Raw genomic sequence first — 7,378 nt, 5'->3', positions numbered from 1 at the left:
CTATTTTTATATATCTCTCTCTCTCTCTCTCTCTCTCTCTCTCTCTCTCTCTCTATATATATATATATATATATATATATTTACATATATTTATTTATTCTACCAGTTCTGTTTCTTTGGAGAATGCTGACTAATACAGTGGGTCTCCTCAAATCAGTTGAAGACTCAGTAGCAGAAGGAGGTTGATCCTCCTCTAGTTAGAGAGAAACATTACTTTGCCTCTCTGCCTTCAGGCTACTTCATCAGGTTCTTCTTGTTTTCAAACTCAAACTGAACCATTGGCTCTTCCTGTGGCTGGCACTTGCTGGACTCCAGACTAGAACTCCACCATGAGTTGTCCTGGTTCTCAGGTCTTTGAACTGAAATGGTACCAACAGCTCTCCTCGGTATCTACCTTGTTGATGCCCTTCTCAGATCTTGGGACTTGTTCATATTCATAACTGTATGAAACAAGTACTTACAATAAACTTGTCATACATAAATAGATCTCTTTCTGTATATATGTATTCCCATATATGCCAAATCCAGATATCATATGTACTAGTTTCTTCTCAGTTGCTGTGATACACTACCCTGACAAAAGTAACTTAAGACAGAAAGGGTTTATTTAGGATCACAGATCTAGGGTACAGTTAGTTAATCATGGGGGAAGTCCTGGTGGCAGGAGCTTAAGAGAGCTTTCCACATTACAACCACAGTCAAGTGGAGAGCAACAAATGGCTGCCTCCACTCAGTTCCCTCTCCATTTATACAGTCCAAGATTCTAGTCAGGGTATGAGTCCATCCACAATGGGAAGGTCTTCTCTCCTCATTTTACATAATATAATCTCCCTTAAGTATGCCCGGAGGCCATACTTAGATTGTCAAGTGGATAATTAATGCTAACATCATACCATATATGACCAGCCTTGGTAAAAATGGAAATGTATAAATCTTTCACATAAATACTTTAGTCAAAGGTCATGAGATATATTTTAAAGATTGATTGCTACCAGAGAATCCAGATGTGCATCCCAGGTCTCATGCAAGCAAGTGACTGGCAGAATTTAGAATTACCCTGGGCTGGAGAGATGGATCAGTGGTTCAGAGTGCTGGCTGCTCTTGCAGAGGACCCAGGTTCGATTCCCAGCACCCAGATGGCGGTTGACAACTGTCTATAACTCCAGTTCCAGGGAATCCGATGCCCTCTTCTGACCTCCATGATCAACTTGATACACCTGAGAAGAAGAAACCTGAATTGAGGAATTTCCTTTATCAGACTGGCCTGTGCTCAGTTCTATGAGACATTTTCCTGATTGTAGAGTGATGTGGAGGGCTCAGTTCACTGTTGCGATGCCACCTCTGGGCAGGAGTGTGTAAGAAAACAGGGCTGAGCACAAGCCAGAGGAGTAAGCCCATAAACAGTGTTTCTCCATGTTCTGTGCTTCAATTCCTGCCTCCAGATCCCTGGCCTGAGTTCTTGCCCTGGCTTCCCTCAAGGATGAACTGTGGGAATGTGTAAGCCAAATGAACATTTTTCTCCCCAAGTTGGCTTTGGTCAGTATTTTATCACAGCAATAGAAAGCAGGCTAGAACAAATGGCAAGCACTTTAACCAGTGGGCCAGCCCCCCAACCATCCTGTTTTACATCCTCATGCCCTCTCCCTGAAAACCCTTTTCCTGCTTCCCATAGGCCCATGGAGGCCAGTCGAGATCCAGCATCCATCTACTCAGCTTCCTGAAGCAATGTGTCACAGCTGCTGGGACCTGATGGGGCCTCCCCAGGCACTTTCAGCATTAAGTCCTCCAAGAAGCTTCTAGTAGGAGGGTAGGAAGCAGAAAAGGGGGCATGATTCTGAGCTCAGAGTATTCAGAGTGTAGAATGGCACATGGGGCATAGGCTTTGGAGATAGATGAATATGGGATGGACATTTTTTAGTCATGGTCTTCTCAAAATTAAAATGCAAAAGAAGCCCTGGAGATCTTCTTACACTGGTCAGACCCAAGATTGCTTTTTCTCAACTTCTAATAAGCAGTTAAAAAGTGACTGACCTGTAAGCATTGCTTAAGAAGCACTGGATCAGGGGCTGGAAAGAGGGCTCAGTAAAGAACCCTGGCTGCTCTTGCAGAGGACTTGGTTCGGTTCCCAGCACCCGCATCACATGGTGGCTAACAACTGCCCTTAATTCCAGTTTCAGGGACTCTGACACCTTCTTCTGGCCTCTGTGGGCATTGCATGACATGGGTGCAGGCAAAACACTAAAATAAAACTAAATTAAAATATTATATATATGTTGTATTTTAAAATTCTCAAAGAATCAACAAAAATATTCTAAAAGGAAACAGTGGCCCAGAGCATGCCACCTTATTTCTGAGTTATAGACTCTGAAATTTGGAGAGATAGTGCCTAATTACAAAATTACAGCTTTAAATTTTTTGTTTTTATTTTTATTTATTTAATTAAATTAAAAAAAATTTATGTGTATGACTGTATTGCCTGCATGTGTGTAAGTGCACCCATGTCATGCAGTGCCACAGAGGTCAGAAGAGGGCTTCAGATTCCCATGAACTGGAGTTAAGGACAGTTTATAGCTGCCATGTGGGTGCTGGAAATTGAACCTGGGTCCTCTGCAAGAGCAGTCAGTCCTCTTAACTGCTGAGTTATCTCTCCAGCCCCTATTTGTTTTTATTTTATGTGTGTGAGTGCTTTGCCTGCATGTATGTAAGTGCACCCGTGTCATGCAATGCCCACAAAGGCCCCCTAGAACTGGAGTTAAAGATGATTGTTAGCTGCCATGTGGGTCCTGGGAACTGAACTCAGGTCCTCTACAAAAGCAGTGGGTGCTTTTAACCTCTGAGCCATTTCACCAGCTCCAAAATTATTATTTTGATTATAGATCGTGTATGTAAAATTTAGCATAGTGTGATACACAGTAGGTGTTCAGGTAATGAATCATTTTACATTTAATCTCCTTTGAGTATTTTGTCAATTAAACCCAACAAGCAGTTACAACAGAGGTATTCCTAGTAGGTATGACAGCACAATTTAGCAGTCTAAGGAAGTCTGAATTTTTTCATTGGCATTATTGAATTTGTGTTTTAGTGGATGACTTTCTAGCTCAGGATTTGTGGTCTTCGTTTTTGCTTGATTAATAGAGTACAACACAGACAGGGAGAAAAATGTATGAAGCAAGCAAAAGATGGAATTTTAAACCTTAAGGAATTATTGGAAGGAAGAGAGTAGACTGCAAAAAGCAAAAAGCACCCCAACATGTTAGGTTCAGCCGTCTGTCCCCAGTTCTTGAGCAAGCAGGGAGGATGTCTTTTCAAAGCAGCTGCAGTAGGAAGACAGGCAGACAACGGGATCCAGAAACCCATCCTCCCATGTCTATCTTTGGGGGTGAGTTTTGGTTTAAACAGAAGCAAAGGACCAGGGAGGTAGCTCAGTACATAGAAATGCTTGCTGTGAAAGTCTAATGACCCGAGTTTGATATGAAAAACTCATGGTGGAAGGAGAGAACCAACTCCCAAAAGTTGTCCTCTGACTCCCACAGGTGGGTGCACTGCGGCATGTGTGTGCCTGCACCCGCACAGATATCATACACAACCACACACAATTCTAACAAATCATAAAGGGAAGAAAACGTATGCATGAAAGCAGTCTGGGTCAGGGTGTGGTCCCAGTCACCACTGTCCTATCATTGTACCAAGGTGCAGTGTGTTACTGTACCATATTACAATTATGCCTTAATAAACAGCCTGACTCTTAACTTTAGTTTTTTAGAGTAGGACCAAACATGGAGGGTACCCTTTCCTCCAGGCCTCTCCCCGACTGTGCTGAGGAGCCAGCCCTCACCTATACATTTATTCAAAACAATTTCTCCTGCATCAATTCTGAGGAGTTACAAGCTTGGATCATCTCTTATCAGAAAATCTTGTCCTTTCATCCCTAGGCCTCAGATCTCATAGAATTTTAAGGATTCTTCTAATCTTCATTATTTTCAGTGATGATGTGCTGCCTTTCAGCATTTTGATTGATTAATTCTCAAGCATTCATTCACTATCTCGGGTGGAACAGCAAATCAAGGTTCCGAGGGATCAGAGTCATGTGTCCAGGTCTGAGGGATCACAGTCAGGAATCCAGGTCTGAGGGATCAGTCAGGAGTCCAGGTCACAAGAGCATGTGAGTCAGTGAGTTTGTTTACAGTAGCTTTTTGGTTGTAAGGTTAATTAAAAGCCATTAGTCCAGATTCTGTCCATTTTAGAAAAGTTATTCTTACACAATGGGAATGAGATAGGTAGAGACACTCAGTGAGTGTTTACCACGCTGACCTGATGACGGAAGCCCGTGACCCAGCGTAAAGGAAACAGCGGCCAAATGAATGTAGTGCAGCCGGGCTTTCATCCTGCTTTTGGTTACCTTGTGGGCCCAAGCAAGGAGTCAAAGCTTTCATCCTGCTTTTGGTTACCTTGTGGGCCCAAGCAAGGAGTCAAAGCTTTCATCCTGCTTTTGGTTACCTTGTGGGCCCAAGCAAGGAGTCAAAGCTTTCATCCTGCTTTTGGTTACCTTGTGGGCCCAAGCAAGGAGTCAAAGCTTTTTGGCAAAAGCACCTGCTAAGTGTCTGTTTCAAGACTGGTTACGATTCTGGTCATAGTCATCAAGTAATTGATGTACAATGGCAGTGACTCGCAGTCAGACAGGGGTGGACAAACACTGAGAATAAAGGCCGGGTGAGCATCGGGAGAAGTGGCAGAGCTCAGGTCATTTGCTCCACTTACAAACATTTCTGTATCTTTTACATTTCAGCAGCCTGAGGTTTTACCACTTTGTATAATTTCTTCGGTAACTGCTTCTGATTTTATGGAGTTCAGCCTTTGAGATAATTAGAAGGTCTATTCTGGTTGAAGTATAGGAGTCCTGTAATTACCCACTGCGTTCTACAGTAATTATCTACACTGTATTCTGTTCCCTGTGGCCAAGCGAGCCTGTTTTATTATGATATGGTAAGTGTTCAAAACCTCTTGGAAGGAAATGACCAAGGAGGGTTGCCCTCTTTCTCAGTGGGGGTTAGGGGAATAAAGGGAAATTTCTAAATCACATTCCAATTGTTTTTCCTTTCAGTGCACATCTCCTAAGTGCCTTTAGGCTGAGTTGAAGATTTAATGAGCACATGAAAATGTTCTGAATGATGCATGTGTCAAAAAGATAAGAAGACATTTTGTACTGTACCCAGGTCCTTCAAATCCCAAGGAGATCAGGCTGCAAAATAGGGCAGGAACACACCCAGCCTGCCCAGGTTTCAAAGGCAAACTGACTTCTGTTACATTCTATGGGTCACACATTAACTCAGCCCTGCTCCCCTACCCAAATAAAGAGAGTGTCCCCATCACATAGCCTAGGCCACGTGTGCCCCAGTCCCCCACCTCTGTCACACATCATAGATCACTAATCGTGTCTCCTCACAACGCAGGACCTCCCTGTACCTCAGAAACCTTTAGGAGTAGACACTGGTTTTGCCTGGTGACATTAAAGTGTCTTCAGATCCTTGCTGTGCTGCCTGGTGTGCCTTGATCTCTCTTACTGGAAGGAATTTGACTCAGCACCTTTCTTGAATCCCCTTTTCCATTTCCCAATCTAACAGCTGGTGCCACAAATCCAAGACAGTGGGGAAACTTAAATGAAATGCCACATATGAGGCTCCTGTACACTAGTCGCTGCACCCCCTGCATCCATTTCTAAGGTATTACCTGGAACTTGGGGTGGGGCAAACTGAGAAGGGTCTCCCTGTTGGGAGTTCCCACCCTTACAGCTGTGTGTCTCATGTACATAACAGGTGTTCTACTTACTCCTGATAAAATACTCTGTCCAAAGCAACTTAGGGGAGAGAGAGTTTACCTTGGCACAGGGTTCCAGGGCACAGTCCATCATGACAGGAAAGTCAAGGCAGCAGGAACTTGAGGTAACTGATCACATTGCACCTGCAGTCAGGAACCAGACAGTGACAACACTTGTGCTCAGCTAGCTTCCTCCTTTTAAAGAAGTCCAGGAGTCAAGCCCAGGAAATGGTGCTGCCCACTTTCAGAGCGTGTCTTTCCACCTTAATTAAATTAATCAGGATAATCCCTCCCAGGCATATCCAGAGGATTGCATCCCATCGTTCTAGATCCTGTCAAGTTGATAATGTGAACCATCCATCCATTTCTTGTCCTCCTCCATCATTAGGGCGTCCTGTCCTTCACCATTAGAACCTCTTATCCCCCATGATTAGGATTTCCTGTTCTCCATGATTAAGACTTCCTGTCCTCCATCATTAAGACTTCGTGTACATCATTAGCTGGACTTCTTGTCCTCCATTGCTGGACTGTCTGTCTTCTCCAATGTGGAACTTTTGGTGAATCTCCCTGGTCTCCACCAGGACCTCTGTCCATCTCACTGACCATAACCCAAACCCCCAGCATTAGGTCAGTTCTTCTGAGTTTTGCTCAGACCTGCTGATTCTTAGGACACTAAAAATTTGGTTTTGGTCCCCACCGTGGCTTTGAGCACTTCCAAAAGAAAACTGTAATGTCCCTACGGTGTTTGTCTCCTTCGTGTAGATTCTCCAAGAACTCCCCACTGAGTACCAGTCTCGCCCATCTAAAGCTCCTTGTTTTGACTGATTTCTTGCATTGGCAAATGGTCCTAAGTACCTTAACTCCAGGTCTCCCTTTGATTCCTTACCTACAAACTAAGGAGTTCATGTTGGCCCTGTCTCAGTGGAAACCCCTCCACCACTCTGTAGGAACTCCCTGGGTCTCTGCTTTCACTCTTCTGTATTCTGGTCTGGCACTTAGCATTCACTGCCGCTTTTCATAGTGAGAGGGTGCAAGCTGTTTGGAGTACAACGCCAACACCTATAATTTTCTTTTACTGCCGGACTTCCTGATCTGACAGATCTACAGACAGCCATTGAGAAGAAAGTTCCTGGAAAGAAATCTCACCTTCCACTTCTGCAAGAGAGATTAACTGATTCTGATTAGAGCTTCAAAGATTGTGGAGAGATTTAAATGCTGCAGGTCCAGGGCCCAATTAAAATTTATGTTTTTTATGGGGCCTGGAGAGATGGCTCAGCAGTTAAGGGCAAAGGCTGCTCTTGCAGAGGACCTGGGTTCGATTCCCAGCACCTACATGAACAACTTTCCATAACTCCAATTTCAGGAGAATTTGACACCCTCTTCTGACCTCCCTGGACATTGCACGACATACAGGCAGGCAATACACTCATACACATAAAATAAAAAATAAATATTTTTAAATTTAAATTTAAATTTTGTGTATATATGAGTGTTATACCTGCATGTGTGTAATGCACCCCTGGAACTGGAGTTACAGACAGTTGTTAGTTGCCATGTGGGTGCT

Source organism: Nannospalax galili, unplaced genomic scaffold, assembly GCF_000622305.1.
Source record: "Nannospalax galili isolate Female #2095 unplaced genomic scaffold, S.galili_v1.0 scaffold454, whole genome shotgun sequence".
Taxonomy (NCBI): domain Eukaryota; kingdom Metazoa; phylum Chordata; class Mammalia; order Rodentia; family Spalacidae; genus Nannospalax; species Nannospalax galili.
Note: the sequence above shows the minus strand (reverse complement) of the source record.